At 42.0% G+C, this 11,993-nt stretch overlaps 1 protein-coding gene across 2 annotated transcripts in view; it reads right to left on the reverse strand.

Annotated features, from left to right (window-relative positions):
* Drgx (Dorsal root ganglia homeobox) overlaps nucleotides 1-10,638 on the reverse strand; it is a 46,991-nt gene extending 36,353 nt beyond the window's left edge. The window contains exon 1 of one of the 2 annotated variants that reach the window (XM_066733384.1): nucleotides 10,516-10,638. The gene's annotated coding sequence lies outside the window, so the exon portion shown is untranslated. Of the gene's footprint in view, nucleotides 1-2,590; nucleotides 4,662-10,515 lie in introns of those variants that run through there. The other variant, XM_066733383.1, reaches the window with a different exon arrangement.
* Nucleotides 10,639-11,993: the final 1,355 nt, after the last annotated feature.

Consider the following 11,993-nt stretch of genomic DNA (forward strand, 5'->3'; position numbering starts at 1 on the left):
TTTGCGCTACCGCCTGACGAAAACGAGCTCTGACAGGCGCCCTTATACCCATCATCGTCGACCTCTTTCTTTCTTTCTTTCTCTCTCTCTCTCTCTCTCCCTCTCTCCTTTCTTCTTTCTCCCCGTTGCGTCGCGTCGTTTCGGCTCTTTCATCCCCTTCCCCTCCCCTTGTATGAAATATTCTGGCCTCACTCCTATACATTTATACGAGCATCCTGCCTTATTACGTGACCATGAGCAACCGCTTTCCTCCGACGGTATCGTATTGCGTTTGTCGCGCCAAATTCCCACTAGTTTCCCTTTTTACTCCAAGCACAACAAGAAACTCGATGGCCTGTATACGAGAGAGTAGAGACGCCTCTTCAAAGTTTACTCGAGTCAACACTCTTTTAAATCTTAACGTTCAGTTTGATAAAGTCTAACCGGTCACTTGAAAATAATATACCCTCTGCTCTCGGATTATTCCTCTTGCAAATTCGATTCACCTAACAAGCTCTCTACGGCCTATCACGAAAATCTCATAAAGCAAATTGGAGTCTACTTAAATTTCATCCCTTGCAAATTTAATCCTTATGTATTTTTCCCTTTTCGATTCTCGTTCGGGCATTAATATCACTTTCCAAAGTTGCACACGTTTTATTTACTGTATTTTCTTATAGTTGTTCTACATATATATATATATATATATATATAATTAATCGAATCATGCTCGGAGGGAAAAAGATATTTATCGGTATAGCTTTGTAACAACTCTGGCGTCACGGAAATATTCAAAGCCCTCACCCTTTTAAATCATTTCAAACTTCACTTTGCTATTCTCCGATTTAAAGCTCGAAATTTGCGCAATCCGATTGGCCGCTTTTAAAATGAGTTTAATATTGAACTATGATTAATCGCTGATTGGAAAAGTTTCAAAGTATTACTTCAATAATGTAGCGTTTGAGTTAGCTGCTGCAGGGAATTGTTATTTCTTTTTAAAAGCAAAGTTACGCTATTAATATTATTCGCGCAATTGAATTTTTCGCCTTTGCTATATATATATATATATATATATATGGTATTGATTGACGAAAAGATTAGAATTCGTACGAGAATTTTCACGGAAAATTAGGAATCCGGAGGAAAAATAGATGTTTGTTGAGTAATTTGTGGTGGGTGGAGGGGGAGAGGAGGGAGAAGGGTGATTTTACTCTGTAGTATTGTCAAGGAGGAGGGGGGGGGTTGTGTGAATGGTCAAGCTGGTTTCGGAGAGCAGCGAAACTTTTTGTATAAATGGAATCGTAGACGGTTCTCTTCCGACGGCGAACGGAGGACGTAGGTTCGCTCGAGATAAACTCGATTGCCGTCGAATCGAGTGCTGTCCCGATTCACCCACTGGGATTTGTCACGTGATACCAGTATAGAGATGCAGCAGCCCCGCGCAGAGCTCTGGCAATCCAATTGCCAATCCAAATTTTATTTGGAAAATTTCAGACTTTATCCAGAAGCACGATTTGCTATTTCGGTACACCGCAGAAAATTTAATCCCCCCCTTACCCCTCTTTCTCCTCCTACTCTTCCTACGCTGTATGATTTAAAGTCGTCCATACTAGCCTATCGAATGCGAAGCTCGAAAATTTATAATATAAGCTGAAAGAAGAAACTTTTTTGTTCTAATAAATATTACTGTAAAAGCTTCCTTTTGGATATATTCTTAGGTTTGTGCGTAACTGATCGAATCATCGAAGAAATGACCAAATCGAGCGAAACTTAATTGATTAATCTCATCGATATCATATAAATATTCATCGAGAATTAGTCAATATCTCAATGGATGTATTTTTAGCAGATTTGTTTGAATTTTCAAAAATTCTTTCTGCGTACGAAAAATCAAACGAAGCCTCCAGAAAGAAATATCGTATAACAATAATTAGAATTAATTTTTCGATTAACAAATAAAAACCCGACAAGTAGATTGCAGGTTATGATAAAAATAAAATCATCAGGCTTCGGTGCAAAATATCTGTACTCTGCAAAAATGCACAAAAATTAAGCTCAATCCCCCCCCCGAAACCTCTACAACGTGACTCGAAGTCATCCACACAGCTCTACTGAATAAAACTCAAAAACTAATAACATAAGAAACCAATGGAAGATTGCAAAGACCAATATCGTGTAAAAATAATGATAAATAGTTTCTAAATTAGCGAATGATTCTGCTCGAGGATATCATTGAAATAACAGAGAGATATATAGATGGATAGAGAGGACAAATTAGGCAAATCCTTCGCATAGACGGCAGATATATTTAGCCATAACGCTGAGTTCTTCCGGGCATTATCCAATTTGAAGCGGCGGCGCGTCGTGAAACGTGCAAGTGGTGCGCGTCTAGGATAGACATTTTATCCAAGTATCTTTTCGTTGTTACACGAGTCGTTGGTTGTAAATTGAAAGCAAAAAATAAAATATAGATATACATATATACAAAGGCAATATTGGAGAACCAACCGTTGAACGGATGATGGAAAATTGTGGTCTCTCAGTATAAATACATATATATATATATGTGCGTGTTGGAACGAATGGAGAAGAAGAAAAGGTTTTTACCGACCTTGACGGGAGGTGGACTGTGCGTGGGGGGATGATAATGTCCCGAAGAAGGGCTAGCGGGCGGACCCGCTCCCCCGGGCGAGACGGTGCCGCCTCCGGGGGTGAGAATCCTGGATTCGTGGCTGAACAACACTTTCCCGATCTCCTCCGCGCCCTTGCGGACCCTCCGAAACCAGAGGAACCTTTCTACTCGTTCTCTTCTTGCACCGGAAACAGTCCCCCAGCACCTTCCTCTTCAAACCCGATGCCTCATCCAAATCTTCGACTTCTGTCCAAGGTTGACCTTGAAGCATTCAACGCAAATTCTTTTCGTCTCGACTGTCAACCGACCGTTTCGATGCCCGTTTGACTCGACGAAAGTCTTTCAACACCTTTGCTCAACTCCGATGCTTCGTCCTACTCTTCAACTTCTATCCAAATTTGACCTTGAAAGATTCGACGCAATTTCTCGTCTCGATGGAAAACTGATCTTCCTTGCGCCTTCCGCTGGACTCTTCGAGTTTCCGTTACGTCGACGATCCTCCAGCACCTTCCTCTTCAACCTCGATGCTTCGGGGAAATCTTCAATTTGTGTCCTAATTTGACCTTGAAGCATTCGATAGGAATTTTGTTGTCTCGATTTTCAACCGATTGCTTCGAAATGTTCTTTTTGCACTGGGCTATTTAACTCTTCGTCACACGACGATCTTGAAGCTTTTAATACGAGTGACGCGACGATATTGTTGCAACAGTTCGCTGGGTCGTGTGATTTGTTCGAACGCAAGCCGATTAGTGTAGCGCGCTTCAGCCAATCAACTGTCCGCTTGAATCTGTTAGCTTCGGGATCATTTGTTTAACCCGTTTTATACCGTTAACGGTTATTGTACTTGACGCTCCTTGAAATTAAATTCTTTGCACGAATTCGAAACGAATTATTTATCCCTGTATATATATAGAGAGATTTTTCTCCTCTGCACATCCCAAATTACACTTTCCAAAACTTTACCATTATCGGCAAAAAAGAATCAGTAACAAAGCAGTAAGCACGATATATAATTGGCAATAGGAGAATTTCAGTCTTAAAGAATTCTTCGGAAAATTAGAGCATCGATCCCGAAGAACACAACTGTCACTGTTATATAAGAAACATGAATTTGGATATAGTCTGGTGACGAAAGTTTAATTTCACTCGTGTAAAAAATATAAAGCAACGTCCACACTGATCTATCTCTCGGGATAGATTTTTTAATCCTCGTTAAACTATAATTATTCCTAATAATTATTTTCTACGAAGAGTACAACTTTATTCAGTCGATTGACAATATTTTCCAAGATTAAAAATTTAACTCGATCTTTCCTCCTGCGGTCCAAGTTGAATCGTCGAAATTTTAATCCTCAACAATAATTAATTATTCTCTAGAAGAGTATACTTTTAATTAGTTTGTTGATAATTTTTTTCTATCTAAAATTAATTTTGATTGGATCGTTCCTCCTGCAGTTTTTGGAACTTTACTCCTCGACAATAATGATCATATTCTCTAGAAGATTATAATTTTAATCGATCGATCGACGATGTTATCCAAAGTTAAATTTCGCTGGATCGTTCCTCGTGGAGTCCAAATTGAATAGTCGAAAATTCAATCCTCGGCGATACAGAATTTTGTATAACAACAATTGTCCAAAAGAGTACAGTTGTTACATCCTCGTTTGACAATTATTTTCAAAGTATTAAATTTGATTATCGCGTTTCATCTGCTGCTCAAGTTGATTTGTCGAAATTTCACTCCTCAGCAATACAAAGTCATGTACAACAACAATTGTCCACAAGAGTACAGTTGTTAAATCGTTGAAATTTGAGTTCCTCAGCAATACAGTCTTGTACAACAACAATTGTCCAGAAGAGTCCAGTTGTTAAATCGTTGTTTAATAATTATTCTCAAAGGAAAGAATTTGTCTATACCGCGTTCCTCCTGCTGTCCAAGTCCAATGGTTGAAATTCTAGGACACTGGGGAGAGAGCACGCGTCGATCCCGAGTAAGGTCGCGGGATTCTGTGTTCGTGGGGATCCGGATCCCGAGTGCTCGTTAGCGTGATCGCGGACGGTATCAGGGACGGTATCGTGAAACCAGAGAGTTTTGCCCGCTGGAGGAGACAGCGTGCTCGATAGGCGTAACCGCGCAAGCGCCAATTGTCGGACGAGGCGTGGCCAGCGGCGTTCTTCGGGGGTTCAGCTAATGCGGGGGTGGCACACCACGTGGTTTTATTGGGCAAATAACGCGTACGACAAACATCCCTACTTCTCGGAAAGTCGCGACGAAGCTGAGGTCCCGTGTCTCTACGTCATCGCAACCAGCAGCACGGCGCCGCCGCTGCCTCCTACAACGATTCTCTTCAACTTCTACCCCTCTCCCTTACCCTCACCCTCACCCTCTTCCTTTTCCTTTTCCTCTTCTTCACCCCTAACCATCCTCTACCCGCAGGATCCACGATAGTTGGCTCCCACTGTAAATCGTGTTTATCTCTAATCCGAAGTGATTCTTCGCGTATCAACCACACCTTGACACCTTTGTTCCCTTAAAAAATTCCTTCCTTTGTACGATCTACATTGGACAAGTTAGATCAACATATTTTGTACAATTTTTTATAATCATACACCAAGCATAATTTTGTTTTCATATTTTTTTTTACTTTTCAACCGATACAAATCTTCATGTTCGAACTCTCCTCAACTACTATTCCCCCTCTAGGATCCGTAATAGCTGGCTCCCACTGTAAATCGTGTTTATCTCTAATCCCAAGTGATTCCTCGCGTATCAACTACACTTTGACATCTTTGTCCCGTTGGAAAAATTCCTTGACTTATATGCTCTACATTACACATTCGTTCAATTTATTTTATAGAGTATTTTACAATTATACCACTGTTAGCCATATTTTCATTTTTTTTATCGATATCATCTTATTTACAGATGATACAAATCTTAATCAAATAATTGTGCAATAACATTTTTCCTTGTTCTCTTCTGCCATGGCTGATAAAATTGGATACTTGTAATCGAAACAAAATTTCGTTTCTGAACAAATACAAAGATTGTTGCTACAAACATTGACAAATTTCTGAATAAAAATTGTTTCACAATTCTTTGTTATAACAAAAGGAATGGAATCTTTTGGTATACACACGGCTGGTTATCTTTCCGAGGAACCTCTTGTTCGGAGCTTGGCAATTGGCATGCAGGTGAAGAAAATTTTCCCCTTCCACTTCTCAGTCTGCTGTTCATACACAATCGTTGCTGGTTTTCCTCGAGCAGCATCCCCCCTCCAGCTAAAGATCCAGTTCATCCCCTCTCCAAGTTTTCTCGCGTTTCTTCCCTCTCCATTCTGCCACACACTCTGGCGCAACTCCATTTCTCTCGTCTCTCTTACCCCCTCCCTTGCCCTCCTCACACCACTCGTGTGGAATATGCTACCGGCTCTTGGATTCGATAATCCGCGGGGATTGTCACTTAGCGGCAAATTGATAGAAGCAACGTGCGCCTTCCTCATTTTTGCCTCGAGTCGCTATTGTCGTCGAGATTGCTTCCTATTATTCACCCCCCCCCCCTCCCCACCACCCCCACAACTCTCATTCAAGCACACAAACACGAATACTTATTATAATATTACACCTCCCCTCCAGAATCGCATATCCAGCGAAATAATAAAATGAAAATTCTCAACAATTTAATCCACTGACGCGTGAATAATATAGGAATTCATTGAAAATGAGGAGAGAATATTCCAAAGAATAAATTTCTTAAGTAAGACGATCGAGGAATTTTTCACAATTTGTTAATATACATATTGGATGTTCAATGCAAAACAATAGCAAATTAATGAACACATTTAAATGCGAAAAAAAATGAAGAGAGAAAAAAAAGAATTTGTCTGTAACATACAAAATACACTTATCATGCACATATCACACTCCCACCTGAATTTTACTGTGTTAGTACACACACACAATGGACATGCGTGTTTAACACGAGAATTTACGAATATAAACAGTTGTCTCAAGAACGACTTCCGTTTAGTCTATATTCTATCTGTGTAGAATATATATTGTGCATTGCAGTATGTACATATATATAACACACATGTACATGTTATAGGGAATTAGTATATCGAGTCCTCTTGTGTGACTCGCTTTAGCAACTAGTCCTTTCGTCCTCGAGGGAAGTCCGAGTTCGTGAGGGAGAAATTTGCTTGTATAGGATATATATATATATATATGCATATATAGAGGGACAGGGTGAGGAAGAGCGAGAAAGTGCGAGAGAATGATGGATAGATGGATAGAGGAAGGCAAGAGAGAGCGAGTTAGGAAGATAATCGCGTTACGTGGTGACTGGATTACACCGCGCCACGCTTGCGAACTACACGCCGCGCGCACCTACACCTACATTGCCCATAACTAACTAACTATCCCAGAGCCTCTCGTCCCTCTGTCCATCCAATTATACCGGGGTGTCCCGAAAATGTTCTATTATCCTTCCGTTCCCTCTATCGCTCATGCTTATCTCTATAATCCTCCTCTCCACTTACATATCCAACACAAATGCCTCCTTTCTTCATCTCTTGCTTCGATTGATCCTCTTCATCCCTCCATTATGAAATTGTTCGATAGCTAAATGCTTATGGTCGATTAAACTCGGTGTTTTTGTTATTTTTAAATTTTTCTGCTTCTTTCGATGTGGATCAATTGTTGGTTCTTTTATTTATTTATTTGACGAATTATCTCGCAATGTTCTTAACGCGAAGCACAAATACAATTGCACTTGATTAATTAACGGTGGCTCGTGAGAATATCGATTTGTTTGGATATACGAGCAAGCAGCTTGCGGAGTTTGAAGAATTTTGCCCGAGCAATTAAAAAATCCCTTTGCCTAAGTTTGGGATTAGCGGAAGCACGGCTGAGCGTAATCCGCTGGTGCTCGCTCGGAAGTTTAGAAATGTAAGGAGATATATTGCGTTAAAAGGGTAAATATGCTTAAACATATTTTTTGGGATGGCCACTGGGGAGCGCGAGGGAAAAAAATTCAACTGAAAAGGCAAAAGCGTGTATCGTACATCTAGTTAAACTGGCCACTCCGACGAGTCCTATTTTTCCTGACATTTCAACCTGGCGTTACGAGAGAAATAGAAAAATCTTACCAGCCTTTTAAAAGACTGAACGATACTCGCACTAAGGGCTACGTCATTTCCGTTTTCGAGAAACTGCAAGTCGACCAAAAAATTAGAACCGCCGGATAACGATAACACGTGAATCAAAAGCATGAACATTGATTGAATATATAGATAAAAAAATAGAATCCACTTTTTATATATAGGAACAAAAACTATGATTCTATATGATTTTCCGGAGTTTGTGAAATTCCACGTAGAAAGCTGAGTCACTTTTACTTCCAGGCAGAGATTCGACTAAATTTCAAGAAAAACCTACACGTCACTTCCGTTTGTAAGAATCTAAAATCGCAAGTTACAACGATAATCGAAAATTGAAGCATGTATCATAAAATCACGAAGATGGATGATGAAAAATAGAGAGGAATATTTTACATAGATATAAAAATAGTGATTTTGTATAAATATCTGGAGCTTAAGAGCTAGCGTAGGAAGGTGGTAAGGTGGTCTTTGTTCGAGGGAGAAATTCGGTGGAATTCCAGCGGCGTTGGCGAGCAACGCGGCGGTTGTTTAATAAAATAACCTTGTTACGTAGCTGTTGGGGCTTTTCCAAAGGGGTCTGCGGGGGGATGGACGGGGTTGAAGGTAGATGGATGAACTGGTGGGTGGTAGAGGGGGGGGGGGAGAGTCGGAGAGGATAGAGGAACGGGAGACTAATGTAGAGGAGGGTGCAGGGTGGCAAGGGATGGTGGGTATGGCGTTGGTGGCAGAAAGCGAATGCGGATCGGGCGTCTGCAAGGGGTTTGCGGAGGGGCCACGAGCGGGGGTGGACGAGCCAAGCAGCCGGGAGGCTGGGGTGGGGGTACTAATACATAAAGTAGCTTAAAGTAGAAAATTGTGGAAGCGTCGTGATGCCTGGTGATTGCGTTACCTCCGGGCTTTGATTTAAAATGCAACGAGGGGCCTGGCGAGGGGCGAAGGAAGGGGCCACCAGCGGGGATAGGGAGGAGGGGGGGGGGAGTATTCTGTCGGGGAGCCATGTTTCTCCTGCGTAGCCAGCCAGCCTCTGCAAACCCGGCGGAAAGGGTGTTCGGGAATGGAAGGCGCGCAGGGTTGCTTCACGGAGACGTTTCGCCCTGGAGGGGGTGGAAAAAGCATCGTGTCGAACGCTCTGCGAAACCATCGAGTATCAAGGAGCGAGAGGAGCCTGAAATTCTTTCGCTGCTGCAACGCGATCCGCAGCGCCTCCACTCCTTCGCTTCAACCCCCTCTCCACTTCCTATCCTCTCGAAAACACCCTCCAACATCTTATTAGGTCAATCTTTTTACCCCTCGTAAGCTCTCTCCTATCCCCCCCCCCCTCTCTCTCTCTCTCTCTCTCTCTTATCTTTACGAATCAATCGCTGTTATACACGAGTGACTGTTGTATTTTTCATTCTTGAATCTATACACGGCGCTCCGGAGATCTAGATGCCAAAATGAGAAAAATGGGAATATTCGTAAGAAAAATTGAATATATATATATATATATAAGAGTATTTTAAAAATGTTCTACCAGCGTGAGAAGCGATTAAAGGCAAAGAGAATCTATTTTGCGAAAGAGGCCACACAGGGTCGCGACGTGAGTGACAGCAGACAGACAACGAGGGACTTAAGGTTTCCGACCGAACCACGAGGGTGAGTTGCGGGGCGACAGATGATTTAGCACGGGATTCCCCGTGTCAATATACCAAACATCGTAGGACTGTCTTGGATCATCCGAGGGGAAAATTCTATCCCCGCGCTACGTGTTTTATTTCTCTCTCCTTTCTCTCCGCAGTTATCCACTCCACCCCCTCCCCCCATACACACCGTCCCCGATCAACGATTAAGTAATCATCGAATAAATTCCCAAGTGGTTACGACATATATATATATATATATTATATACTTGTATGCGATACTCTGTCAGAAACCTCATCTGGACTAATATTTTGAACAGCTTACTGGCCCGTAATAACAGTCTGTTGCTTTTAAAAAGTAAATAGCCGGATCCACCAGGGAAATATATATATATACAAACTAGTTTAAAAAATACTGCACGGTGAATTACAGCGGAACGCAACTAAGAATTCAGTGTGAAATCTGACAAATCTGGTTTGTTAAACAGCGAACGAGAGAGCGAAGGAATCTTTCACGTTTTCCATTTGAGAGCGAGAGGAGGAAGGGGCTCTCCTGGGGGGAAAAATGACCGGTCATGGAGCGTGATCCTTTACGGGTGGAGTCCAAGTGTCAATCCATATCCCTTTCCCTCTGATCCTCCCTTCCTTGGGGACCAAGGGAGATGGGAGGAGTATTTGAGTGAGTGACGAGGCAAGGTTAGGTTAGGACCAGCCGCTAAACGAGACTCGCGACGATGACGCCCTCTAGGACCATTTACTAATCGTCGCGCCATCTCTGATCGCCACCGAGACTCGTCTTCCGAGGAGACGCCTCGGTCGCGAACCGTTTTCTAAACCAAATAAATCGGATTAAATTTAAACTTAACGCGTCACTCGGTGGTTTTGAAAATCTCCAAGACGAGACTCGATTACTCTCGCTTCATTCACGACCGCATCGTCGTCCCCTCGAAAATCGCCCGATCGAGCGTCACTCGGATTTTGCAACGCGTAACAAAATAATTAATCTGTAATTTAGAGCACGCAGCTGTCGCGTAGTTAATTTATCGATCGACGCACTGCACACGCGAGGTTATTCTTCTACGAGAAGAGAATTGTACGACTGGTAGAATAATTTTTCTCTTACCTTTAGTTACCCCCAGCAATTGCTCTCGTGGCGTGTTGCAGCGCGCTCGTGCAGGAATTCTTTGAAAAAACTACTTGGCAAAATTGGAGGGCTGGGAAGAGAAGAGGGGAAGAGCGAGGCGCGCAATGAATAATAAATACGGTTATCGTTTAGTTGATATTTTGAGGGGGCGGGCGTAACTCGGGCGGGGAAAGGGGAGGGGGCAGGAGAGATCAAAGCTTCCACTTGCATCCAGAATCGGAGGGAAGAGTGGAGATGTCTCGCTCAGTTCCTATTCTTCGTCCTTTCAGAGCCACTGATAAAATTTCGTCTTACACTTCAAGGAGTTCGTGCGTAATGCGGCCGCATCGAGCTGCTTCTCGCAAAAAGAAATCGTTTCAATAAACGTGTATATGTATATATTCTTTCCTCCAGTATATATAAACCCTCTATAATTGGCCTTTGATGATCTTCGCGTGGATTATATACGAAACAATGCAGGATCTATATTTTATAGACGTAAAAGATGTAGCAGTGATGTGTGGCTAAAATTTAAAGGTACACGTGGACTATCATTTTTAACATATTTTGTCAACAAATTTTTCGTCTTCTGCTTGCTGTTAGATTCTTGATATTTAATCGTTTGAATAATTAATTAAATGACTGTGCGCTGTATAAGCACTACAACGAAGTTTCTCTATGTTTTAAACGAATAGAACAGTATTTTGATTCCTTCATTTTTTGCAAAAACCACAAAATTTTCACGAACCACGATATTTTGATTAATTTTTCAAGGAAAGTATAGAAAAAATCTTCAAAAATGGAACATAACTTTCCCACGTGGCTCTAAATAATAAGGAAGACAAAAAATGAGAAAAAGGAACTTATCTCCTCGATTTCTTTAAAATACGAGCAAACCTCGTCAGAGTCGCTCTCGCTCGGTAAGAGAGCGTATATAGAACCATTTGTTGAATTATTCAAAGAGATTATTTTCTCGGAATCTATCGATCTAACGTTAGACGAAGAATTTGTTAAGAAAAGATGCTTATACGATAACACACAACGCATCAACCCTTAAATTTTGACCTTGCATCGCAGTTTCACCAAGTATATACAGGAAATTTCAAGTAAAATTTGTGAAAACGTTGGAATTAGTTGTTTGATGAAAGGAGAATCTTGATGAAATCGGGTAAATCTAAAATTGAGAAGATATAGCGCGTTGCGTCGGTTGAACACGCCGAAGCGGCTAATAAGGGATAACGATGGTAGAAACGATAATCGAGTCGAGGGTTTCCGCGGTTTCCGCAGATCCCAGGGCGCTGATTGCCGATTGGTGCTCCGCTGCGTTCGACGTTCTGGCCGCGGGAGCCACTCTCGAGGACCAATCGGATGGCGGGAAGCTCAGCCACAGGACGAATCCGAGTTGATTTCGGGCCGATCCAGCGTTCCGGGACAGATGGACCTGTAACTGATGGATGGCGTACACGCAATGCGATGCA

This window comes from Prorops nasuta, unplaced genomic scaffold (assembly GCF_024137725.1).
Source record: "Prorops nasuta isolate Cenicafe-Biocafe unplaced genomic scaffold, Cenicafe_Pnas_1.2 PNAS00010, whole genome shotgun sequence".
Taxonomy (NCBI): Eukaryota; Metazoa; Arthropoda; class Insecta; order Hymenoptera; family Bethylidae; genus Prorops; species Prorops nasuta.